The sequence below is a fragment of the Euleptes europaea genome, chromosome 16, assembly GCF_029931775.1.
Source record: "Euleptes europaea isolate rEulEur1 chromosome 16, rEulEur1.hap1, whole genome shotgun sequence".
Classification (NCBI taxonomy): Eukaryota; Metazoa; Chordata; class Lepidosauria; order Squamata; family Sphaerodactylidae; genus Euleptes; species Euleptes europaea.
Genome location: NC_079327.1, coordinates 37562414 through 37590150, shown reverse-complemented (window position 1 = coordinate 37590150; position 27737 = coordinate 37562414). Strand labels below are relative to the sequence as shown.

Here is a 27737-nt window from a genome sequence, read left to right as displayed (position 1 = left end):
TGGTGTTTTGGGGAAATCAGCAGAGAGGCATACTAGGGCTCATGAATTGTCTAATCTCTATCCCATCCATAGTAGAAAAGAGCAAGAGTAGCACCTTAAAGACTAACAAAATTTCTGGTAGATAATGAGTCACAGCTCACCTGAAGAAGTGCTACTGGATTCTTGCTCTCTTCTACTGCTACAGACAGATTAACGTGGCTACCCATTGTGATCTATCCCGTCCACAGATTTGGTAGGAGGACTCTCAGTGAACTATCCTCTTTTACCTTGATGATGTGTAATGCCAGATTTTAAAGAAATAAAATTACTGTACTGTATAAACTCCGGGTGTCGGATTAAGTATGTCTAGCATGTATAATCGAAACATGGCTGGATGATGGTGATATGTAATTCTAAAGTCACTCTGGCTCAGTTTGGCTCCTTCATACACTGTGTTTAAGCTTCTGAACTGAGCAGGTTTCTGTGGACTAAAAAGGGAGTTAAAGATGCAACATGTGCCATGGTGAGACTATTATCTACTGATGGAATTAGTGGTTGCTACTATTTCCTCCTTTTAGGAATGGCAGGCAGATTGAAATGGTCTGGCCTCAGTGACTGATGGAGTCACTTGGCTTCTGGAATGTTCTGAGGGATTCTGAGAATCTGAGCAGGAACTCACTGGAGTGTTCATAGGAACCTGGAATGCCTGGCTTCTTGAGGCTACATATGTGGGTTGTTCACCAGTGCCCTTTTCTGTCTTTGAAAAACAACAACCGTAGTTTCATGGTTTACTATGGAGCTGAGGGAATTAACAAGGCTAGAAGATACCTGGAACACTGTTATAACATTGAAACTAGCAAGCATTGGGGACAAGAGAATGAATACTAAAAACTTGAGAAAAGATTGCATAGCAGAAAATAAATTGGTTAAACAGGAAGAACGCATGCATTAATAATAAATGAAATCAGGCAGGGAGTGGGATTAATGCCAAGATATTCAGCAGCTCTGTTAAATTAGCATTCAAGGAGAGATGACCAAGTTGAGGAGGGGTGAGCCAAACCGAATGAGTAAGCAACAGGAGAAAAGGAGTCTAAAATAGGGAAACGTGGAAAAGAGGCCACAGCAGAGTGCAGAGATTGTGAGGGAAGACATGAGGGGAAAAACCAAGCACTGATCAAGGTGTAAGGAACAAAGATCTCAAGAAGGTTTGGAATCTCAGTAGTAGGAGTAAAGTGAAATACAAGAGATTAAAGATAACAGGGTAGGGAAGGAAAAGATCATGACAAAAATCAGTGTCAAAGCATTTTGAAACAATAACCCCTGTCTCTAAAATGTGACCAATAAAATAAGTAGGAATATTGGGAAGAGGTTTGGGCAAACGGATCAAGGTGGAGTGAAGAAATTCTGGGCAGAAGACTAAGTATATGAATTAATACAAATGTTTAAAATCAACAAGAAAAAGAGAAGACAGTGAAGAGAAACATAAGCCAGGCCTCAATAAAAAGAAAGAACAAGAAGAATCAGGAGATTCTATTTAAAAGAATAAGTCATCCATAAATAAAATTAAAACACTGGTGTGAACTAGAAACAGCATAAACTAGAAAAAATGGGAAGAGGGGGAAAAAGCAATTTGAAATTACAGGTTGAGTATCCCTCATCCGGACAGTTTGGGACCAGAAGGTGGTCAATATTTTGGATCTGTCCGGATTTTGGATCTGAAGTTCAACTGTGGTGGGGAGAAAAGCTAAACTGAAGTCTAGGCCTGCTTGCATTGTGCCCAGACTTCATTTTAGCCTCCCCCACCCCCGCCGCAGTTGAATTTCACGTAGAGTTCGACTGCAGTGGGGAATCTAAAGTGACATCCCTGCCACCTGGCTTCTCTGGACTTTGGAGAGACCTGGCGGAGGGGATCTGCCTGCATTTCGGCTTTAAAGGTCCGAATTTTGGTTCAGTCTGGATTTTGGATGTCCAGATAGGGGATAACCTGTAGCAAGAAAAATAAGCTCAATCCCATCACCATGTCATACAGGAGAGGATAATGAAGTTTCAGCTGGAGACATCCAAATGTCTGAGGGAAAGGATTCATACTGATTTGTTAGCTGCTGAATGACAATGTGACACATCAAGTGAGGCAAAGAATTAACAAGAAACATGAACTAAATTAAGATGATGACAAAGATGTGTAGGATGGCTGACATTGAGAGCAAAATTATCATTACCAGAAGCAAAATAGAGATAAAAAATAAATACAAAAAAAGTAGCAAAGCTGAAAACCTCGGCAAGGTAATGAGAAACTGCAGAGCGAACAGAGCCAGGCTTTATCCCAGGCATTAGGCAGGAATACAGTGAAACGCTTTGCAGACTGGATGGCAAGCAGCAGCTAGCAAAGCACTTTCTCTCCTTTAAAGGTAAGGTAAAGGTACCCCTGTGCAAGCACCAGGTCATTCCTGACCCATGGGGTGACGTCACATCCCGACATTTCCTAGGCAGACTTTTGTTTTACGGGGTGGTTTGCCAGTGCCTTCCCCAGTCATCCTCCCTTTACCCCCAGCAAGCTGGGTACTCATTTTACCGACCTCGGAAGGATGGAAGGCTGAGTCGACCTTGAGCCGACTACCTGAAACTGACTTCCGTTGGGATCGAACTCAGGTCGTGAGCAGAGCTTGGACTGCAGTACTGCAGCTTACCATTCTGCGCCACGGGTGGGTAAATGTTAACAGCTTTGGCCTACATTAATGGTAGTTTCTTATTTTAGGTAGCCCAGGTAAAAGAATGAATTGTTTAAAGCCTGGCACAAGTAAAAATACTACTGATCAAAGAACCTAGTGGGTCTTGCATAAATAAGGTCATTTCTTGCAAAATATTTTCTTCATTTTATTAACACTAGCCATAGCCATATCGATCATATCCAATGCTTCACATACTGAAAAAGGACAGGCTAGCTTTTTTGAGGGAACTAGCAAAGGATGCCTTCCCCAACGTGTACACATATCTAGATTCATCTTCAAAATAGCTTTGGAAGGTGTAGTTGTTGCTGAGTTTATTTACTTCATTTATTCCCCACCTTCCCCCAATGTGGACCCAAAATGGCTTACATTATTCTCCTGTCTATCATTTTATTCTCACAGCTACTCTGTGCGGTAAATTAAGTTTTTGTGACAGGCCCGAGGTCAGCCAGCAGGTTTTCATGGCAGAGTGGGGATTCGAACATGGCTCTCATTCACCCCTTGATCTGCTTATGTTGACTTTTCCTTCCTCCCCCACACTGGCCACCTCCTATGGTTCCCATTGGAATCTTCCCTCCTTGTAGCCTCCGTGTCCCGTCCTTTCCATTTCATTATTGCCCCATCGCAATTGCAGGCAAGCTCAACAACAATGACATGGCTTCTTTCTTGTGTGCTAAGCTCTAAGGGTCACTGAGACAGGCTGAGAATCCACAGCTGTTGTAGTTCCAGGCTCTGTTGCTTTGATTAGATATAACCACAGGTATGGTGGTAGAAGCACTGATGTAGAAGGGAAGTGTGTGAAAAGGCCACAAGAGGTGTAATTAGGTAAATAGTGAGTTGCATGGTTTTAGTCTGGTTTTAGCCTGGCCCTTAAACTACTGTGTGTAAAGTGCCGTAAACCTTTTGGGGTTTTCATGGCAAGAGACTAAGAGGTGGTTTGCCAGTGCCTTCCTCTGCACAGCAACCCTGGTATTCCTTGGTGGTCTCCCATCCAAATACGAACCAGGGCCGACCCTGCCTAGCTTCTGAGATCTGATGAGATCAGGCTAGCCTGGACACTGCATTAGTTCTTGGCTTGTGCATCAAGATCAGTGGTGACGTGAGGCAGAGGAAATATGTTGTTTCCATGCACTGGGAAGATGTTTTCAGACCATGAGAATATTCCATTTGCAATGAACAGAAAACATTGCACTTTTAAGGTAGTGTTGTGACAAACCAAAAGGAATTAGAACATCAGTGTGGCAGTAAGCAAACCCTAGTAAGGTTCTCATGAAACCTTTTCAAAATAATTTGTTTGGACATATTTTATGTAAGTTTGTGCTTTCTAAATGTATTTGTACAGAAGGTTGGAATCGAATGGAGAAAAACGTTCTTGAACTGGAAGAACTTTGCAACAGCTTCCTTTCAGTTTAAGCTACAGTCAGATGGTCGAAGCCTTCAGTGATCCCATATTGAGGCAGTCACTAGCTTGGCCCTACAAGAAATCTTTCTACCATGGCTTTCTCCATAATTGCAGCAATTTCCTTTTTGGGCCAGCTAAGATCAGTTGAGTAGTGATCTTTCCCCCCCCCCCATGAGGGAACAGGAGTACAGTTGTTTCCTTTGTCCTGTCCCATGGCTGTTATTGGTCTCTTCTTTCCAGGATTGTATAAAAGGTGGCTTCCACATTGTGGTTTTTCACCATAAACCAATCAGTTATGTTCTGGCATTAGCCGCATATGAAATTACAATGGAGATCAATACACCAGTATCCTTAGTGGTTCTGTTTTGATCATGACTCGACCACCCTCCTACTATTCACCAATCTTAGTGGAAAGAGTAAACCATTTTTTGCTGTTATGTCAAGGCACGATATCACTTCTTCCGCATCCCCACACTGCTGTTAAGTAGCCAGTCTACTAACCCTGAATCCAGTCCCCAGGGAGCAGCATGCTGTCTACCACTAAACACTGCTTCTCAGTTTCAGCTAAGTGTAGCTAGAAGCTTTAAGTTCTCTTTCTTAGGTTCAAAATTTCCCCTCGGAAACCACACACTGACAGATTGGCCTAATTTTTAATGATGGTATAGAACCAATGGATTTTTTTAAAAAAGTGTGATCATGGCAGCTATTGCTGTGCTACTTGGAAGTAATGGGCCCGCAATGAACAGGAAGCCTCAACTACAACATGAGGATAAAGACCATCCGTACCACCAATATTACAACATTTAAAGTTGTCATATTGTCCAGGTGTGTGAAACTGCTGTTGTTTGAATCTGAGGCATTGCATGTATCTTCTGTATTTGTGGAAGGTTGAAATTGGTTCACTTAATTCTGTGGGGCCCTATGCTGCAGATTTACATAGCCAAAGACTGTTCTAGGTGAAAGTGAAATATGTTTGCATTTTTGTGTGATTTCTTTTTATTAATAATCCATTAATAAGCCAGCGTGGTGTAGTGGTTAAGAGCGGTGGTTTGGAGCGGTGGACTCTAATCTGGAGAACTGGGTTTGATTCTGCACTCCTCCACATGAGCGGCGAAGGCTAATCTGGTGAATTGGGTTAGTTTCTCCACTCCAACAGATGAAGTCAGCTGGGAGACCTTGGGTTAATCACAGCTCTCTCAGCCCCTACCTCACAGGGTGTCTGTTGTGGGGAGGGGAGGGGAAGGTGATTGTAAGCTGGTTTGATTCTTCCTTAAGTGGTAGAAAAAGTTGGAATATAAAAACCAACTCTTTTTATAATAGTAAACATAATGCCAGATTCCTTCATGCATTGCTATGAGATGATATTAATATACTGATTTCCAACTTTAGGTATACACCAGGCATAGGATTCTGCCTTTGATTGTTTCAAAAGTGATACAAGAGGCCAGAGGACAAATTACCTTCACTGATATTATTTATTTATTTTGGAAATATGCCAGAGGTGGTTTTCCAGTGCCTTCCTCTGCACAGCAACTTTGGTATTTCTTGGTGGTCTCCCATCCGAATACTAAGCAGGCTGACCCTTCTTAGCTTCTGAGATCTGACGAGGTCAGGCTATCCTGGGCTATCCAAGTCAGGGCAGATGCAATATGAGTAGTTCATATTTTAAAGCCTTGGTTCAACAAAGTGATTGGATTGTGCAACTCAGGGTTAAACTAATTTTCCTAGATAGAACTCACCTAGTTTTAAAGTAATTCTTGAGTCTTCCATCATTTTGAAATGGAGAGTGCATGGCATACTTTCATTTATTTAAGTAATAACATGTAGGGACCTGCAACACTCATGGTAGGGATCCTCTCCTCTCCCTCTCTTAGTTTAGTTACCCCTCCACCTTTGATCTGTTTTCCCTCTCCCCTGCCCACAGGGACCTGAGAGAAATTCATGGGGACGGGAGAATCTTGTATACACCCTTCCCTAACTTGCTTTGCTGCTGCTCTGGCCTCCCACTCATTCCCATTACCACTCTGTCCACCTGCCCCATCCCCTTCCAACTCCCTCCCCACCACTCTGCTTGTCCAGCTGCAGGTAGCAGTGGAAGCAGTGGCTTATTCTCACACCCCCCCACACACACACACTCATAGGAAGCTCTGCCTCCTCCAGTTCTCTTTGCAAGCCAATAGAGGTGAGTTGTCTGCACTTGCACAAACAACACACATTTGTTTTGGGGGGATTTTAATCCCCTCCTTTTTAATTTATCAGATTTTTCTCAAATCCCCCCCCTCCAAGTTCACTGAAAAATCACCCTTCAGTAGCCACAGATAGGGCAACATTGACTATTGCATATATTGATAGTATCATGAAATGTGTGTAGTGCTCAGCTGGCAAGCTATCAGACCTGGTGTTGTCTTATTGGGTAATTTAACTCCTTCAAGGTTGGAACACATTTATAATTTATATCATGCAAATGATGTGTTTTGTAAGCTGTGAATACAAATTTGATTCATATCTGTTTAGAACTATCCATTAATTAATTCCTCTGGGGGGAAACCCCTCTGGATTTGATTAGGAATACTACAGAGTATGCATTGCTGAGTTCAGGATTAGTGCGTTAGGTAACCACCTCTGTTGTATTTCTGCATAATCTACATATTTTTTGCAAACATTTTTAAAAAGAAAACACTTCTGCGTACCGAATGCAGTTTCTTGTTTTTGAAGTGCCTGTGTTATAATATTAATTCCGAATTACCATAACACAGTAGGAGGTTGATAGTTCAAAGCTGTTGTTTATTAGGCCTAATATACATACCCGGTGAAACTGCCCAAATGCGCAGGACAGTCCTCACCCAGAACAAAGGAGTACAACAACTTTTATAACTTTGGATTAGGGATGTTACAATTACGTCAATTCACTGCACATTGGCTGTCTAATTCATTTTAATTAGCATAGCGTGTACACATTGGCCGAAGCTGTTTCTAGGCAAGCACCAGGTCTTGTGACCACATTCCTAAGACATTGCTTTTCTCTACAGGTGCACGGCTGTGCCAGGCACGTGATACAGTCTTTTGTTCTGACAGCTCATAATGGTGTCTGCCAGACTTATGCTAACTTAAATGATTATACATTAGGGCATCTGTTTCAAGGATCAATACTTTACCCCTTATACCTGGGGCTGCATGTCTATTACATATATGTGCTCTTCACATGGTATTGTGCCAGATGCTAAATCTTATATTTTGGGCTTAGCATCTTTATAACTGCAAGTATGCGAACTGGAGCATAAAAGCATACATTTCCAATACATTTCCCATAGTATATAATGATTTCAGGCATTACATTTTGAAAGATCCATTTCAAGAGCAGGCTGACTGGTTTCTCTATAGGGAACATATGGTGGTAGTGGGAGGAAATATGTGCATTTAACAATTACTTTGAACTTTAGATATACTGTCAGAATTTCCACAAGCAATTGTGCCTTTTTGAAGTAGTGCATATCATTTCAAAAATACTGAACATATTGCTGAACATATTCTTGGGGTGAGAAATATTAATTTTGAATTGAAATGTTCTGCCAAGTATATATATCTCTTTAATGACTCGTTCCTGTCTGTGCCATTCTTGTATTTAGAAGTTCTACTTGTATATGATCTTAATGACTGAGTTAGTATACTCAAAGACTTCAGCATTCCTGTAAACAACTGGGCACTGGCCAGAAAAAGTGATCACATGAAATTTCATGAAAGCAGCAGCAGCGTAACCATGTGTAACTTGCAGTGATGTCCTAAGTAGAATTAGTTTGCTTAACAGAGTAACAAAGCAGAGTAACTCTGTTTAAGATGGCAATGTAAGTTCCATTCATTTCAAACTAGATGTGACGGTGTCCACTAGTCCATCATGTGGACGCTGCTTCTATTTTAAACCCTAACAAGGCAATTAAAAATGTGGGATGAGTCGCTCTTGTTCCCCCCTGCACCTTTTCGAGCGCTGAAACAGCCATTCCTTGTAAGGCTCCTTGAGCAAGGTGGGCTATAGATAAAAAACTTCTGTAAGATTGGGCTTTCCTTAAATCATTCAATTTGATTTAGGTTGACAGAACCTGGCCTAAAGATGTCCGTCGCAGACCTAACTTTTCCATGACCATCTGAGACTTCTTTTTAACTGAAGCCAGGAAAGCAGTGTATTAAGCACTGTGGAAAGGGAACATTTTTTTAAAAAATGAAACGTTTAATATTGAGAGCCAGTGTAGTGTAGTGGTTAAGAGCAGTGGTTTGGAGTGGTGGATTCTAATCTGGAGAACCAGGTCTGATTCCCCCACTCCTCCACATGAGCAGCAGAGGCTAATTTGGTGAACTGGGTTCGTTTCCCTTATCCTACACATGAAGCCATCTGGGTGACCTTGTGCTAGTTACAGTTCTCTTAGAGCTCACCTACCTCACAGGGTGTCTGTTGTGGGGAGGGGAAGGGAAGGGGATTGTAAGCCAGTTTGATTCTTCCTTAAGTGGCAGAAAAAGTCAGCATATAAAAAACAACTCTTCTTCTTCTTCTTCTTTTTAAGTCTAGTAGGGCTGTTGATTCGGTTCGGTCTGAACCGAAAAACAGCCGAATTTCCTGCAATTCGGCGGTTTTTCGGTTCAGATGAACCGAACTCAAAAGGGGGGGGAGCCGGGGTGCCGAATTCGCTGAGTTCAGGGTGTTCCCGAATAAATTTGGCGAATTCGGCCCCTTTAAACAGATCTGCGCCTTCCAGCTGGGACTCCCGGCAGGGCTGGGGGGAGGGTCTGGAAACCCTCTGCGCTGTCTGCTTCTATTTAAAGGGCCCGCCCCTTTAAATCCCCCTGAAGGCGCGCGGGAATCCCCCTAAAGGCGCGCGGGGGCCAAATTTTTCCCCGAACTCCAGATCCCCCCGAATTTCCGGGGATCCGAAGTGGGGGAGTTCGGACTTCGACACGGCCCGAATAAAAATGGGCCGAATTTTGCCGAAGCCGAACTATACCGATTTTTTTCCCAACATCCCTAAAGTCTAGTAAGAATATAAATCTAAATGCTCTTGGGAAAATACCAGGTGAAGGATCTTTTGATTCTGTGCATATCCACACAACACATTTAAATGAACTTATCAATTGAGATTGTTATGAAGACAAAAGTACAGGTTTTTAAAATATGCCATATGAATTTGAAGAATAGGATAGCACCTTCTCGTGCATTAGGTGTTATCCAAATTCTGTGAGGTTACAAACGTAATATATCAAGCTAGTTTATGTTGTCTGCCTTTCTTCCATTTTAATGTCTGTTCTCAAAATGTTTCCTAATAAATCCTTCCCCCCCAATGGCTTTTAGAGTCGTATTTTAAAGTATGTTCTTTTAAACAAGAAAGGACTTGCAAATGTAACACTAACTTCTTCTTGTGGTCTTGATCACTGACTGAAAGCTGGATCTTCTTGTTGAATAAGAGTAGCCTGCCCTTCCTGCAGAGCTTCGTGGGGACTCTTCTCATTGTCACCAGTCTGTTTTCACACTGTTGTTTTTACTCCTTTCTGCTGCCTGCAAAGCTCCCACTAGTTCTTTGTTATGTTTTCTGTTGGTAGATTTCCAGACATTTTGTCTCTCGCCACTGTCTGGCAAGTTGTGCTGGCAAAATGTTTTCAGCAGCCAAGTTTGCAACAGACTGTTATTGGGCAGGAAAATTGGATTATTCTGGCAACAAATCTGAAGCAGAGAGGAAATACAGTGTAGCAAAGAACTCATTCACGTTTTCCCACAGTTGATGGAAGACTCCAATTGCACTAGTATATTGAGGAAGATGATAAGATACTTAGGGCTGTAGAGATAAGGAGTGAGAACTACTGCAAAAGTGGTCAGCTGTGGAGGCACTAAGTTGTAATATGCATGCTGTTGCCATAGTATATATTGGCTGTAACTCCTTGCTTCTTCCCGTTCTCATCAAATGTGGCACTGGGTACATTACAGTCAACTGAAACAGTCGTAAAGAATGAATCCACACAATGTACACTCTGGGTTGAATTTTCACTAACCAGCTTGGTTTCCAACATGTAGATTTGGGTAGGGGTCAGCCAGTAGTTCTCAACTGTTCTACTAAAATCTGTCATCCAAAGCATACGAACTGTAAGGAGCTTTATTTTCAACCAGGGGGACTTATTTTACAGGAGTGTATTCCTTCCTACCTTCCTTCCTTCCTTCCTTCCTTCCTTCCTTCCTTCCTTCCTTCCTTCCCTCCTTCCTTCCCTCCTTCCTTCCCTCCTTCCTTCCCTCCTTCCTTCCCTCCTTCCTTCCTTCCCTCCTTCTTTCTTTCTTTCTTTCTTTCTTTCTTTCTTTCTTTCTTTCTTTCTTTCTTTCTTTCTTTCTTTCTTTCTTTCTTTCTTTCTTTCTTTCTTTCTTTCTTTCTTTCTTTCTTTCTTTCTTTCTGTGGTGTAGTGAATGATGTGTCTGACCAGAACTTGAGAGACTGATTCAAATTCGTAGTCAACCATGAAACTCTTTAGGTAACCTTACTTTTACCAGCCTAATGTACCTTGCAAGGTTGTTGTGAGTACAGTTGAAGGATGGGAAAGGAGCTGTATACATTGCCTAGATCTCCTTGGAAGACTGGCAGGATAAAAGGATGGATAGATATGAAGGAACCCCCCCCCACACACACACACACACAAGGAGAATTTGTTATAGCGACAAATTCTGAGAAAGTGGGGTTTCAAATCTGGTATTAATTCTGCAGTTTTGCTTGCTTCTTGAAGTTCAGAGTTCTTGTAAATTACTGTTGTCTTATAATTACAGGGCCATTGAATAATTGAAGAGCAATAAAATATGGAAAAACGTTGGGCTATTTAAGTAAAATTTAGAGTCTTACAGTGAGGTTGTATTCTGTGACGGTGTCATAATGTGACCAAATGTTACTTTAATGTATTCTTTAATGTCACATGGGTATTTTTAGGTCATCCCGTCCAAATGCTCTTTGTTTGTCAAAGTGGTAGCATTTCTAGACGGGAATATGAATGATTTCTAGCAGCATGACAGCAACCAATAATAGAAATTAGATCACTTTGAAAGAAAAACAAGAGGCACGATGAGGGTCACTGATCCCTCTATTTCTCTCTATCTCTACTTGAAGCAAGACTCTTCTCTTTCTCTATTTGCTAAGAACTTTCTTGGGTTTCTTCACTGTTGTAGTTGTCAAACCTGGAGAGAAGAAACTTTTAAGACAGTTTGATCAAAGACTTACAGAGCAATCATGGGGGGGGGGCAAATGGCCGTAGGAGCCAGCTTGACCCATATCCTGCCATTAGTGCCACTTAACACTGGCTACCTGGGTGCTAACGCTGGCGCAGGGCCACTTATGTCGGTGCTGGGAAGCTGCGCAGCAGCACCACGCATGGGCACGGGCGCAGCCACCGTAGCAGCATTTCTCCAGCACAAGGGCTTGTGCTGGTGCCAAAGGGGGAGTTCCCAGGGGTAGGGTTGACTTTAGTTAGCTCCCTGAGCCCTTTTGCCTCAGGAACATACCCTTTTCCCGGCGTGCCTGCAAAAATGGTGGTGCAGCCCAGAGAAACTGCATACAGCCGTTTCATGGGGTTTAAGGAAAATTACATTTTTGGTGTGCTGCACTGGGCCAGCAAGCCGCTTAGGAGGTGGCGTGGCTGTGCTGTTTCTCCACGGCCCAGGTGGGAAAGGGGGTGTCTTGGGCGGTCTTAGCAGCTCCATAGCTAACGACTCTTCTGCAAGGGGGATAAAAGGTTCCTTTTCTCGGCAAAACAAACTCCCATCCGCCTTGAATAGAGGATATTCCTGTCCGCAGGAGGGGGCGGATCACCAGTCTTAGATCCTTCAGAGCTAGAGATCTGCCAGGACCCATTTCACGGGCCTTAAACGCCCCCCCCCCCGGGCCTGATGTTCCCCACCCCTGTTCTAGTGCCTAAAATTAGGAGGGTTTATGGTGAAAGAGTCAGTGGATCTCTCAAATGAGCTGGAAAAAATGTTAATGAAGAAGAAGGAATGGACAATGGCTAGGATGAAGAATTATGCCAGATATTTCTGATGTTAACTAGAGTCGTTGTACTAAGTTCAGTATTTGTTTCATGAGATGTGAAGTATTTCTCTCTCACTCATCCTTGCACGGTTATAGGAACAGAAGAACTGCCTTGTTCAATAGTATTCCCTGTTTCCAGTCTCTGGTACTTAGCAGTTAGCTGTTTTGGTTGGTGGAGGCTTTGTTTAGCCCTTTCAAGGTCAATAATCGTCTAATTGTTTAAAACAATAATAATAAGGTTAGACTCTGTTGAAGGAAAAACAGGTGAGGCAGGGAAATGTTGAATGGAAAACAATCCATAGGGATATTCCCCCTGCTTGCTTTTTTAATGAGACTTACAACCTCCTGTGTGTGTGTGTGTGTGTTTTCATTGAAAAACAAATTAATTCTAGGGCTTTGTTACATACATTTTTGTATAATGTTTCTTGTGCACACTGAATACTGGACTTACCACTGTTAAAATTAATAGATCTTATGTTGCATTTGAATGCACTTAGTATCTCATGTCATTCTTAAATCATATTCTTCTCATTCAGAGTGATACACTTGTAGAATGTGGTTATTGCCCTTTAGCCCCATGATTCTCCAGCTTAATATATCACATCTAGGGCTTGATATTAGTGTGATACTGGTGATTAACAGTGCCCTCCTGAAGGGAGGGATCAAATGCCCATATGAGTTGGCATGACGCCTATGCAGGCGTCCGTACCACTTGCGCTGTGCAAACTGGCATGGACACCGGCATAGGGCAACTTACTCCGGCCCGCCTGGACCACAGTAGTAGCGTGGCTCTCGGACCCCGGACGCAGCCTCCCGTGGGCATTTTCCCAGCATATCTCCCCACACCGATGTCCTGGGAGGCATTCCTGGGGTGTTCCTGAGGCAGAGCTGCCTTTAGGCAGCCTCCTAACCCCTTTTGCCCTGGGAACATCCCTCCTTGCTGCCGTGGGGATGGGCCAGCAAAATAGCTGGCATAGCCTCACTCATGTCTATGGGGCATTTTTTAAACTTTTGTATTTTATGTGCAGTTATTTTACTTTTTTCCCGGCTGGGAAGCCTCTGTGGAGGCGGTGCAGCGGCGCCACTCCCAGCTGCTGCCTAACTGCCCCCCCCCTTCAGGAATGGGCTGTAAGAGTATCTTACTTGATTGCCATCTAATTCTGCTGCTATATAATGAGGTGTTGACTGGTGTTGGTTGTTGTCAGCTTTTGACTAATCTGTTATGAACACTTGCATTACACCTTTGGTAGTTACCGTGGGAAATTTAGTGGAGGCTGCAATGCAAAGGTGGAATGGATTGTACTGGCATTTAGACTCAACCTTTGCAGCTGCTTTATTCTCATATTCAATCAAATTGGGAGGGGATGGTGGTACTATGAGGATTCTGTAGATGTTGTGATCTGGAAAGGCATCTTGTGTAAATGTGATCACATTGAAAGTTGTTCGTCCATGAAATGACTTACAAAATAGATGAGGAAAAATACTTGTATTGGAAACAAGGATGCCTTTCTAAATTTTAAGCTTGATTCTTTAGTTCATTACATCACACCATAATCTCCTTGCTAGTACAGCAAGCTAGTACAGCATGCTGTAGTGGTTAAGAGTGACAGACTCTAATCTGGAGAATCGGGTTCAATTCTCCATTCCTCCACGTGAAGCCTGCTGGGTGACCTTGGGCCAGTCACGCGGAGGCAGGCAATGGCAAACCAGCTCTCAAACATCTCTTGCCTTGAAAACCTTATGGGATTGCCATAGGTCAGCGGTGTCTTGATGGCACTTTCCACCACAGTACAGCCTTGGATATAAAATTTGTTAGCATTTACAGTGACAAATATATATTTTTTGAAAACAGAAATTATTAACTTCCATTCTAATTCAAAAATTCTTTAGTCTGTGTATGTGTGTATCAAAAAGTACTTTAATTACCTTTCCTGCTTCTGTCCATAACACAACTTTGATTCTTCACATTTGGAAAATACCTTTTGATGTAGAAAGAAGTGGTGGCTGCCGTTGGAGACTGTGCAGATCCAAAACTAGTACCTGATCATCTTGAAACTGCAGGCATAGGTAGTTTGAGGACGGGTGAGAAAGATGCTAAGGAGGCTTTTCCTTTGATTGCTAGCTATGTGAATTTTTCTTTTCTTTTTGCTGGTAAAGGGATTGTAGATTTCACTTTAAACAGGCATTACTAAAACCTATCTAGTATTTGTGTGTGTGTGGGAGCAAAATTAAATGTGTCTATAATATGGCTGTGGTACATCAGCAAAGAGAGTGCCACATACCCTCAACATCTGTTATAAAGGGGTTTGTTTGTCTGATTTGGGCTTTAAATAGCTGTTTGTTTCAAAGGGCAAAGACAGGAGCAGAGTTGTTCGCTAAGGAAAGAAGGCTGCAGTTGTTTCCAAAACGTGGAAAGAAAATACTTGTGATTGCTTACTGTCTCCTTCACGACTGGCAGAACATCTTAACAGGGTAATGCTGTCAGGAGGTTTGGAGTCATTCTGGTTCATCTCATTCTGGAAAGGTTGCTGTGAAACAGAAGCAAAGTCTTGGGTTCTCTTGAAAGTCAGCTTTAGAAATATACAGGATAGAAGCATTTTATGAAGTATTTTATGGGGAGTGGCACGAATGCAAGGAAACGTTAACTCACGGGTAAGCCCAGAAACGAAATCATCGGGACACATAAACCATGGAGTCTGATGTCTCCACACTAAAGTGCAGAGTATGAGAAACAAGCAGGATGAGCTTGAAGTCTGAATACAGGAAGGGCCCTATGACCTAATAGGCATTACTGAAACTTGGTGGGATGACACTCATGATGGGAATATTAGGATTGAGGGGAACAACTTGCTTAAAAGGGACAGACAAATAAGGAAGGGGGAAGGAGTAGCATTCTATGTCAAGGATACTTGTGAGGAAGTACATGAATCGGAGCATGTAAGTTCAGTTGAGAGTCTCTGCGTAAAAAATAAAAGGAGTAAGAAATAATAGTGATATTATGGTGGCGGTCTGCTGTAGACCACCAAACCAGGTAGAGGATTTGGATGAGACACTCCTAGACCAGATTACAAAGTTCTCAAAAAGATGGGACATGGTGGTCACAGGATATTTCAATTATCTGGATATCTATCAGAAGTCCAACTCTGCTAAAAGTAAAAAGTCAAATAAATTCCTGACTTGTCTTGCGGATAACTTCATTTTCCAGAAAGTGGAGAGGGAAACAAGGGGTCTGCTGTCAACAGGGAAGAACTGGTTGACAAGGTGAAAGTAATGGGCACCCTGGGTAGGAGTGACCATATAATTTTGGAATTTACAATCTTGGGTGAGGGAAAAGCTGTACATAGTCAGATATATAGGTTGGACTTTAGGAAAGCAAATTTTAACAAAGTTAAAGTTATGCTGGGTAGAATCTCATGGTCAGAAATAGTTAAGGAGAAGGGAGTTCAAGAGGGTGGCAGTTTCTTAAAAGTGAAATATGAGAAGGAAAAATGGGAAGAGTCTAAAGAGGCCAGGGTGGCTATTTGAGAAATAAAAAGACTCATTTAGATTTGGAAGGAGGGCCTTATAAACAAGGATGAATATAAACAAATAAACAGTACTTGTAGGGAGAGTGTTAGGAAAGCTATAGCTCAGTATGAGCTTAGGCTAGTGAGAGATGCTAAATACAACAAAAAAGGGTGCTTTTGTTATGTTCAGAGTAGGAAAAAGAACAAGGACGTGGTAGGCCCATTGTGGGGACAGGGAAGTGAAATTGTAACAAGTGATGAAGAGAGGGCAGAACTGCTAATTTCCGACTTTTCCTCAGTCTTCTCTTGCAAGGGAAACAGTGCTCAATGTGGCAAAAACAGAGCACATGATGAGGGAAGAGAGTTGCAGCCTAGGATCAGCATAGGGGTAGTACATAAACACCTAGTTTCTTTAAATGAAACTAAGTCCTCAGGGCCAGATGAATTGCATCCAAGGGTACTGAAAGAACTTGCGGGTGTAATTTTTGAGCCTCTATCCATTATTTTTGAGAATTCTTGGATAACAGATGAGGTGCCAGAAGATTGGAGGCAGGCAAATGTTGTCTCCATCTTCAAGAAGGAGGGAAAGGAGGATCCAGGTAACTACCGACCTGTCAGCTTGACGCCTATACCTGGAAAAAATTTAGGTCATCAAACAATCAGTCATGGAGCATTTAGAAAGGGTGGCTGTGATTACTAAGAGCCAGCATGGGATTCTCAAGAACAAGTCATGTCATCTTTTTTTGCGAAAGCTACTACCTTGCTGGATGAGGAGAATGCTGTGGACATAGTTTATCTTGATTTCAGTAAGGCTTTTGATAAGGTTCCACATCATGTTCTTGTCGACAAGGTGGTAAAATGTGGTTTAGTTCCTATTACTGTTAGGTGGATCTGTAACAGTTTGACAGATCACACCCAAAGAGTGCTTGTTAATGGTTCCTCATTCTCTTGGAAAAGAGTGACAAGTGGCGTGCCTCAGGGATCTGTCCTGGGACCTCTGTTGCTTAGCATCTTTATAAATGATTTGGATGAAGGAATAGAGGGGATGCTTATTAAATTTGCAGATGATACTAAATTGGGAGGGGTAGCAATTATGGTAGAATACAGAGCCAGGATACAGGATGATCTTGACAGGCTGGAGAATTGGGCTAAAACTAATAAAATGCGTTTCAACAGAGATAAATGTAAGGTTCCATTTATTTCCTTATGCATAACCTACCACTTACCTTCCCTGAACATTTTGTGCTTATCGAGGGTACAAAATCAACACTACAAGAAGTAATAACAGGCCTAGCAAGAATACTGCTAATTTCATCTTAAAGATAAAGCAAGTATGTTGTGCTGTTCATAACTCTTCCAGGATTAAAATACATTGCATGGGTTCTAAGTCTGATTTGGTTGGATAGTTTTTGATCTTCTGCTTACCATTTTTTATAATAAGAACATAAGAAAGGCCCTGCTGGATCAGACCAAGGCCCATCAAGTCCAGCAGTCTGTTCACACAGTGGTCAACCAGGTGCCTTTAGGAAGCCACAAACAAGACGACTGCAGCAGCACCATCCTGCCTGTGTTCCACCGCACCTAAAATAATAGGCATGCTCCTCTGATACTAGGAGAATAGGTATGCAGCATGACTAGTATCCATTCTAACTAATAGCCATGAATACCCCTCTCCTCCATGAATATGTCCACTCCCCTCTTAAAGCCCTCCAAGCTGGCAGCCATCACCACATCCTGGAGCAGGGAGTTCCACAATTTAACTATGCCTTGTGTGAAAAAATATTTCCTTTTATCTGTTTTGAATCTCTCTCTCTCCAGTTTTAGCAGATGACCCCATGTTCTAGTATTATGGGAGAGGGAGAAAAACTTCTCCCTGTCCACTCTCTCCAAACCATGCATAATTTTATAGACCTCTATCATGTCTCCCCTTAGCCGCCTTCTTTCCAAGCTAAACAGCCCTAAGCGTCCTAACCGCTCCCCATAGGACAGTTGCTCTAGTCCCTTAATCATTTTGGTTGCTCTTTTCTGCACCTTCTCAAGCTCTGTAATATCCTTTTTTAGGTGTGGTGACCAGAATTGTACACAGTATTCCAAGTGTGGTCTCACCACAGATTTGTACAAGGGCAGTATGATATCAGCAGTTTTATTCTCTATTCCTCGTCTATTCCTTGTCAGTTTTATTCTCTATTCCTCGCCATTGATGAACAGGTTGAAAAGCACCGGTCCCAACACAGATCCCTGAGGCACCCCACTGCTCACATCCCGGCGTTGGGAGAACTGACCATTGATTCCTACTCTCTGCTTCCTATTTTTCAGCCAGCTCTCAATCCAAAAGAGGACTTGTCCTCTTATCCCGTGACTATGAAGTTTGCTTAGCAGTCTTTGGTGGGGGACTTTGTCAAAAGCTTTTTGGAAATCCAAATACACAATATCCACAGGCTCATTCCTGTCCACATGCTTAATTGACGCTAATGCATTGCACTGAGAAAAAGTGTATATTCGGCTCTGTCAGAGACCTGCTTGAGGCAGCTTTCAACTAAAAACAATACAATAAAACCATAAAAACAATAACATAAGGAATCAGGAATAATGAATCAAGCCATAAAGATAAGCTAGTGGTATAAAAGCAGCACCAAAACCTTCAGCAGGGTAAAATTGTATTCATAGATCTGTTAAAATGTTGTTGTTGGTGTTTCTTATTCAATAAGGCTTTATTGCTATTCTCTTTGGGTGTGAATGAGAGAGTGTGAGTTTAGGGTATTTCTAGGGCTGCCAGGTCCCCTCTCTCCTCCGGCGGGAGGCTATGGGGCTGTGGCCGGGATTGCGGGTGCGCGCCGACACATGTGCACGTCACTTCTGGTTGTAAAAGAGCACAAGGGCCCTTTTTCTCTTAGTTTGAGTGGTAAACCGGCTCTTTACCACTCAAACTAAGAGGAAAAGGCCACTTGCGAGGCGGCACTTCCGGCTGCAAACCGGAAGTGACGCGCACGAGCATCGGTGCACGCGCGTGCACCCTTGCCCTCCGACCCTCAGGTGGTCGGCGGGCAGAGGGGCAAATGGTCGGAGGTTTGCCCGCCACCACCTGGCACCTGGCAACCCTAGGTATTTCACTGATCAAGTTAACAAAGTAATAATAATGAAGATGTAGACCACCGTTCTACTTAACCAGTACAAATAAGATTAGTCAGAGATTCACCTGCAGAGAGAATATCTAGCAGGGTGCTGCATCTTTCCCCATGGAGAGCTAAGTAGGTCTGTCATGCATGCAGGATATATCTGACGAAGGGAGCTTTGGCTCATCCCTCCCCCCCCATCTTGTTGGTCTCTGAGGTGCTACTGGTCTTAAATCTAGCTGTTCTGCAGCCCAACACAGCTGTCCTCTGAAGCTATGCATGAGGGAACCAGCTCACTGAGGCACATATCATCAGACTTTGAGATGGCACATTTTCCCAAGCCAGTAACTAAGGATGTTTCACAAGCAGCACTACAATATAAAATACTTATCTTTAAAAAATCCATTCATGTGACATGTAAGAGTATTTGAATTATAGTCACTATAAATTTGGCTTTTGAAACTGAGCAATATACTAAGCATTTGTTTTCATGAGCAGCAATAAGATACGCATTTGTGCGTGCGTGTGTGTCTGCTGTTAAGTCACAGCTGACTTACTGTGAGACCCTGGGGTTTTCAAGGCAAGAGACATTCGAAGGTGGTTTGCCATTGCCTGCCTCTGTACCATGACCGTGATTTTCATTGGTGGCCTCCCATCCACATTCTAACCAGGGCCAACCCTGCTTAGCAGCTGAGATCTGATGAAATCAGGCTAGCCTGGGGCTATCCAGGTCAGGTCAAGGTACACATTTAGTGGGAGTAAACGTTTGGGTTTGCAGCTGGGTGTCTATTTGAGAGGGAGCAATATCCTCTGCTGCCTGTGTGTGTGTGTGTGTGTGTAAAATGCCATCAAGTCGCAGCCGACTTATGGCAACCCCTTTTTGGGGTTTTCATGGCAAGAGACTAACAGAAGTGGTTTGCCGGTGCCTTCCTCTGCACAGCAACCCTGGTATTCCTTGGTGGCCTCCCATCCAAATACTAACCAGGACCGACCCTGCTTAGCTTTGAGTGAAATCTGAACAAGTAACTGATAAACTAAAGCAAGCCTCTCCGGGAAAGAAGTATCCAGCATTTTGTAGTGAACTTAGCAACTGAAAACAACCAATCCTGTCTTATACATATATTTAAGTGTGAGGTGCCTACTCTTTATTGGTTTATGACCAACCTATTACCGTTCTGAAACCACGTTTGCCAGTTTAAATCCTCGTTTTGAACTTTTACCTCAGCAAGCCTTTATGTGCCATCCATTTCTGACAGACATAATTTTGTTCAAAGATCGTTCTCCTCCTCAATCCATGACATCCTTGTACAAACTGTCTGTCCAAACTGAAGGTAACAGATAAGAGAGCAGCCTCTAAGCCCCTGGCGAAGAAGGCCAAAAAGAAAACTAAACACATTTCGACGCTGGGGTTGCCATCAAAAAGAGATCGCCACCAATGCAGCCTAAAAATGGCAAGCCGGCACCGAGGGCCATTGACTCTGACAGATCGAGAGGCGCTAAGAACAAAACATCCCCACGCAGGAGTTGTGCCCCATCGAGAACAATGACTTTTGTTCCCCTCAAGAGTCTACATTGCATATTAACTTGTTAGAACTGCGTGCCATCAAATATGCCCTGCAAAAGAAGGAAGGAGAATCCTGGTGGCCACTGACAACTCGCCTGCAAAGTACTACCTAACCAAACAGGGTGGCATGGGCTCCAGATCCCTATGTCAGGAGGTGGCGGCTATATGGGAATGGGCAATCAACCATCGTGTTTCCCTTACGGCCATCTAAGGGTGCAAAAACACCAAAGTGGATATGATAAGCAGGGAACATTCCCTCCAACATGAGTGGTCTCTAAAAGAGGAGCACATCCACTCACAGTGCATTCCTAAGGAGAGTTACTCCAGTCCCGTGTTGGCGAACCTATGGCACGGGTGCCACTTCCGGCACTCGTAGCCCTCTCTGCCGGCACGCGCGGTTCCTCCAAGCCGCTGGCCTTTCCGGCTCTGCCCTGCCCCGGATGGGGGAGGCTGTAGCCCAGGGGTGGGGAACCTCCGACATCATTGGCGGTGGCCCCCAGACTCTCCCAGAGAAGCCGCCGCCATTGCCACTGCTGGAGCGTGTGCGGCAGGCCAGGGGGGTGGGAGAGCAGGGAACAGAAGCCGAGCGCCCGCACTCGGCATGGCCGGCGGCTTCTCCGGCGCCCTCTGGGCCTGTGCGGGTGGAGGGGCGTGGCTGGCCGGTGGGTGCGAAGGAGGCGTCCTCTGCCCTACCCTGCTCGCCTCTCACTAGCCTGCCGCCGCCGCCACGCCCCACCGAGTGGCAAATCCAAGGCAAAACCTCCCATGCATAAATGGCCTCTTTCTTTTTCTGTCTCCCTCTGTCCTTTTCTTTCCCTACTTTTCTTTCTCTCCCTTGCTCCATTTCCTTCTCCCTTTCTCTCTCTTTTTCTTTCTTTCTCTCCCTCCCTCCCTTCCCTTTCCTTCTCCCTTCCCTTCTTTCCTTCCTTCCTTCTTTCCCTCCAGCGGCTTCTCCGGTGCCCTCTGGGTCTGTGCGGGCGGAGGGGCGTGCAGTCCTATTCCACCTTTGAAGTGTCCACAAGCCATCCTCCAAACACCTTTCCATTTGTCTTGATATGTAGAGAGAAAACACTAAGGAACTAGTTGCCAATCTCCAGGTACTAGCTGGAGATCTCCTCCTATTACAAGCGATCTCCAACCAATAGAGATCAGTTCCCCTGGAAAAAATTGCCACTTTGGCAATTGGACTCTATGGCACTGAAGTCCTTCCCCAAACCCCGCCCTCCTCAGGCGCAAAAACCTCCCACTCATGGCAAAGAGGAACTTGGCAACCCTAGCCTCTCCCTCTGGGCCCCCTCTGGGGGTGGTATTCAGGTTAAATTGCCGCATTGGCACTCGGCGATAAATAAGTGGGTTTTTGGTTGCAGTTTGGGCACTCGGTCTCTAAAAGGTTCGCCATCACTGCTCCAGTCTAAGCCCATTGAAATGAATGGGCTTAGGCTGGAGTAACTCTCCTTAGGAATGCACTGTCGGTGTTTCTAGCTTGAGGGTGGCTTGAGATAGATCTTGCCTCCTCAGAAAACACCAAATGTTGGGAATTTTGCTCCAGGGAAGGGAGGGACAAAAACTTGCTGGGAATGCTGTTCAGCGGAACTAGTGGAGCTTGAACCTAGTTTTGAACTGAATGGAGCTGGAACCTAGTTTTGAAAAGATTAACGCGAAAGCCTTTCGAACTCATGGCAACTTGCAGCCTGGCCCTGTTATTGGCCAAAACCGCCTTTTTGGTGGCAATTACATCAGCCCTTAGGGTTAGTGAGCTCAGGGCTCTAAGACACAATTCCTCATTCATTAGGTTCCATGAATATAGAGTAGTGTTGAGACCAAGCCTAGACTTGGGGAGGGGCTGTTTCTCAGTGGTAGAGCATCCGCTTGGCATGCAGAAGGTCCCAGGTTCAATCCCCAGCATCTCCAGTTAAAGGGACTAGGCAGGTAGGTGATGTGCAAGACCTCTGCCTGAGACCCTGGCGAGCCGCTGCTGGTCTGAGTAGACAGTACTGACTTTGATGGACCAAAGGTCTGATTCAGTATAAGGCAGCTTCGTGTATTCCTTCCGAAGGTGGTTTCCGCTTTTCACATGTATCAGGACTTGGTCCTGCCAGTGTTCTCCCACCTGCAATCAGATGAGGAGTGGGTGTGGCATACTCTAGATGTAAAAAGGGCCCTTCTTTTTTATTTAACTAGAACACAGGCATTTATAAAAGACCATAATCTGTTTATTTGTTCTGGGGGAACGAATAAGAGAAGGGCAGTATCTGCGCAATCCCTAGCTAGATGTGTGGTGAATGCCATAAGGATGGCTTACATGTCAACAGGCTTGGACAGCCCATTTCCTGTGAAGGTGCATTCCATGGGAGCCCAGGCATCTGCTGCTGCTTTCTGTGCCAGTGTGGACATCTGGGAGACCTGCAGAGCTGCAACCTGGTTGCCTCCATCAACATTCATCAAACAGTATTTGATGGATGTGGACACAGCAACAGAGTCTGCTGTGGAAAGAGCAGTGTTGCAATTAGCCTTACCGTGAACAGCCTCACATCCACCACCACCGTAAGTGAGTTTGCTATCTTCTCATGTGGGATTGCACATAAACCACGAAGATGAAAACAGAGTTGCACTTACCTGTAACTGTTGTTCATCGAGTGGTCTTCTGTGCAGGCACACATCCCTCCCTCCTTCCCCACTGTGGGCTGCTTGGATTCTCCTATTTCAGGTTTCTCCACGGCAGCGAGAGGAGAACTGAGGGAAGAGCACTCCCCCTCCCCTCCATCACATGCCCATTTCGGTGGGAAGAGCCATTAAGCTTTGGCACGGAATGGAAGGGAGGGGGGAAGCACTCTTAAAGTGACAGACCTCACTAGAAGCTTGCTAGAATTTTCTCCACGGCAGGCCTGCGCAAGCACAATTCCTATGTGTGCCTGCACAGAAGACCACTTGATGAACAACTCTGTTTTATCTTTTGATTTTTAATCCAAGTATGCTGGATTTTCTTCAGGTTATGCTAATACCTGTGAAGTAGATTTTCATTCCCCCCCCCCCATACTCTTGTCTAATATAGCATTTTAATTAATAGGTACCAGTTGTGAGGTTCTCTAGCCAACCTTGGCAATCCCAAAAAGTCACTCGCTCAGACAGGCAGGTCTAAAGCAGGTAAACGTTTACTCAGGAGCCGCAGATACAGGATAAGCAATCCACAGGTTCAAAGCTGCTAATGGCAAACCAAACTACAAAGCATAACTTTAAGCACAGAGTCATCCCAGGTGCAAAGCCAAGCAGCCTGGGAATTAGGAGATAACAGTGCCTGGTAGGAAGTAGGGAGTAAGCAAGCCATAATACTGAAGTTGCCTGCTACAGACTCAAGGTCAGAGCAGGGGGGGGGGCAGAGCAGGGGGGAGGAGAGGAGCGGGGACAGCTTGAACGGTTCAGAGAAACGAAACCAAAGGTTAACACTTGAACAGACATGGGCCTAACTCATGTCAAGAGCCATGGACAGCATGACTCCTGACAGCTCGAACATCTCAGAGAAACAAAAGCACTCGATACACTTGAACAGTAAAACCAATAGATTTCAACAGAAATAAGCATGAATAAGCATGACTCTTGGCATGACTCTTGACACCAGTATTTATTGCTGTGTTTCCACTTCCTTCAAAGATAGGTGAATTCACATTTTACTTTTCTCACTCATCCATATAACCTTTACCACACTTGTCACAGGAACTGTTTCTTTCTGTATGCAACCCCCCCACCCACACACACACTGACTTGAACCCTACCAATTAATTCAGCCAACTGTGATGTTTTCCTCAAGTTTCTTTCTTCTGTTTTTAAGCTGGAGCAAGGCTTCAAACTTGGCTGCGTAGAGTGGTAGGATACAAGCCACTGACTGTAAGTGGCTCCATTTTACTTCTTTATTAGCCATCAAATCTGCTGTCAGGAAAAGTGGTAAATATTGATGGAGTTCATTAAGGACATAGTATTGCTTTTTTGTCTGATGCATTTCATGTTACCCACCAACAAGACTGCACTTGGATTGAAGTCAGCCTTTAAATCTCAAAGGTATTGAAACATTCCTAACAAAATAGCCTATAAAACAGAAATCTACAATGTAGTAACATCGAGCAGAATAGGATGCCAAAACAGATGGCAGGAATGACAACATGCCCCATGCCAAAATTGCTGGAAGGGCACTGATCAGAAATTTGAGCTATATTTCTCAAAATTTGCCATCTTGTCAAAATGTGTCTTTCTAGAACCGATATCCTTTCCCTAAATGTCATATTGCCTCCAGCACATATTCCCAGTGCTTGTGAAGGACAACTTTGTTGACTTCATGTTAGAAATGATGTAACACAGAGAAATTGGAGGATAATTGAAAATGAACTTGCTAGGAAAATATTTATCCTCTGAAAAATCACCCTCAGCAGAAAGCCATTAAAACATTGCATTATCCTCAGTAATGTCACGGAGGAGTGTGTTTCTATACTAGGGATTTGTACTGTATATGGAAAAAGTAGAATATGTGGGTGGGTGGCTTGTAAAGAAAAGGGAAGTAAATATCATGGAAAATAACCAAGATATAAACATAACAGAGAATATGGTTCTCTTCATTTACAGGTTCAGTATAGTGTTGTAGTTGTAACAGTGAACTAGGATGACCTAAGATCAAATCCCTGCTCATTCATGAAGCTCCTGAATTATTCTCTTTTTTTCAACAAGGAAAATTGGGGTTGCTATGCTGGGGTAGGCAATGGCAAACCACCTCTGCTCATCTCTTGCCTGGAATGCCCTGTGGATGAGGTCACCATGAGGTCTCAGCATAACCTATTCTTACAGACTTCTTACAGACTAAAATAAGAGAGGAGAGAATCAATATTTGCTACTACCCCACACTCTCTGTAGGAAAAGTGGGATAAAAATAAGGCCTCGTGTAGGACTTTTCATAGACATCTTTGGGGTAACTTCTTGCTGTTTATCCCTAGTTTCAGCCCAAAGCTTCCTTGATTAGAAGATGGCTGCATGTGTGAGCCTTGTTCATGCACGAATTCCTGCTACCTGAATCTGCAAAAACTGAAGTTGATTCCACCGTCAGTATGTTTTGATCCATGAGCTCCTGTTTAGGAGTTCACCTAACATCTTACAATGCTTCTGGTAGAAATGTAGTAAAAATAGATCAAGGATTGAGCTTTTTGCTCTGACTTGTGTTGCAATCTTTGTGTGGAAAGTGGTCCAAATGTGGCTCCTTCTACAATAATGTGGTGTTTTAGTAGTAAGGTGAGGATGCTAGTAATTAAGGGCAGTACACACTCTCTCCCAGTCATGCACACAAAAGGTCAAAGATGTACAGTGGAGCAGGCTGAATGGGAGACTGAAGGTTAATGCCTGTTCGTTTACTGTCATTTCCCCCAATAATTTAAACTGAATGTGAAGTAGATAGTCTCTCTCTCTCATACTTTAAAGCTGATTTCCCTCCTATTTCCTTCTCCTTTTTTCAGCCCTACTACCATCCTTGAAAAAGCCTTGTTTCAATTTTATTCAGTGTTGACATTTTTTAAGTGCAGTTGAGATTGGATTGGCATCTGCAATTAGGTGTAGGTGTTCTTTCTAAGATAGGCGCAACCTCAGTTTCTCCCTTTCCTTTTGGAACTTTTCAAATCATTCTGAAAAAAAAATTGCCTTTTTTTATAAAGTAGTATCTTTAAATTTAACATTGTCGGGGCACTCTGACACAAATAGGCTGTGATGGTTGCATTGACATCAGAGCTGTGCAGCTGTCAAGTTGTAGGAACATTAACTTGATTAATGTTTCCTGTTTAAAAGAGGAATTTTAAGGTGTGGGACAACATCATGCAAAGCAAGTGGTTCTTACGAGCGAGCCACTAAACACGCATAAGACAGCTGTCCATCTTGGCTCCCGTTGTGTCTTAATCTTTTGTGGGATAACAGTTCCTTACATGTTAGATTTTTTTCTCTCTCCCCCCCCGCCCGCCCCGCTCTATGGCTGTGGAGCCATTTGCGCTTTCTGAAGTCTTTTCTGCCTTTGCTTTGTCTTATTTCAAGAAGCATTGTTTTCCTGTGTCAGGGAAAATGCCAAGTGTGCCAGAGGCTATGTTTGTACTATGAAGCCCTAACAAGGGGTGCCCTGCAGATTGGGGGCCACTGCCAGTGTTTCCCCCCTCCCTCAGTATCTCCGGATAGGTGCTGAGTGCAAAGTCTCTTTCTACTGTACTCCCCGCAGGCCTAAAAGCCTGGTGCAGGTGAATAACACAGGTGGTTGCTACATACAATATCAGTATGTTGCCCTACCCTGTGTACTGTTCAAATATGTGTAGAATATGCATAAGATCCAGTCCACCAGTGAAGATTTGCCACTCAAGCCCTGCTCTGTGTTGCCTCCGCTTTCAGAGGTGAGGCAGGTGGTGACTAGAGGCAGGACATTTTCTGTGGTAGCACCTTGCCTTTGAAACACCCTCCCTCTTGAAGCTTGCCTGGCGCCTGCTTCATTTTCTTTTTGGCACCAGACTAAAACACATCTTTTTACTTATGCTTTTATTTAGGTAAGTGGTGGCGAACCTATGGCACGCGTGCTGGAGGTGGCACTCAGAGCCCTCTCTGTGGGCACACGCGCCGTCGCCCCAGCACAGTTCACCTGAGTTTGTTCCCCCAGCTGAGGAGGCTGGGGACCAGCGGTGCCTTCCCGGCTCCTCCGGGAAGCGCCGGGCTCCTTCCCAGCACCTTTTCCGCAGTCGCCGGCTGCGCACTCCCGAAGTGAAGACAACGACGAGCCTTCTGCCGAGGACTGGAAGAGGCGGAACTGGGATGGGACTGGACCGGGAGTGGGATGCCTGGGCGGCCATCTGCGGTGGGCTGGTTGGTGACTGCAGCGCAGGGGATTGGCGGTGAGGGCCGAATGGGAGGCCACCTGGCATTTAAGCTGGAGCCAAGCCCTTCGCTTAGCTCGGGTTTCCACTCTGCTCGTTCATGCAACCGAAGGTGCCTCTGAGCACGTGCAGAGGGCTGTCCCCACCATCAGCCCCCCCCCCACATAACAGCTTTTTAAATTCGTATGAAGATAACAGTTGGAAAAAGAATAAAACTGAAGGGGTGGGGGCTATGCTCCAGCTGCTTTCCTTCCCCTGCTTGGCTGCCCATGCAGGGTTGCCAACCTCCAGGTAGTAGCAAGAGATCTGCTATTTCAGTTCACCTGGAGAAAATGGCCGCTTTGGTAATTGGACTCTATGGCATTGAAGTCCCTCCCCAAACCCCGCCCTCCTCAGGCTCCGCCCAAAAAACCTCCCGCAGGTGGCAAAGAGGGGCCTGGCAACCCCTAGCCCCATGTGGACTTCTAGCTGTGTTGGCACTTTGCGATAAATAAGTAAGTTTTGGGTTGCAGTTTGGGCACTTGGTCTCTAAAAGG

General features: G+C 44.2%; 1 protein-coding gene across 2 annotated transcripts in view; it reads left to right on the top strand.

Annotated features, from left to right (window-relative positions):
- Positions 1 to 27737, top strand: part of LOC130488297 (E3 SUMO-protein ligase ZBED1-like) — a 134564-nt gene that overhangs the window by 42155 nt on the left and 64672 nt on the right. The window lies entirely within an intron of this gene.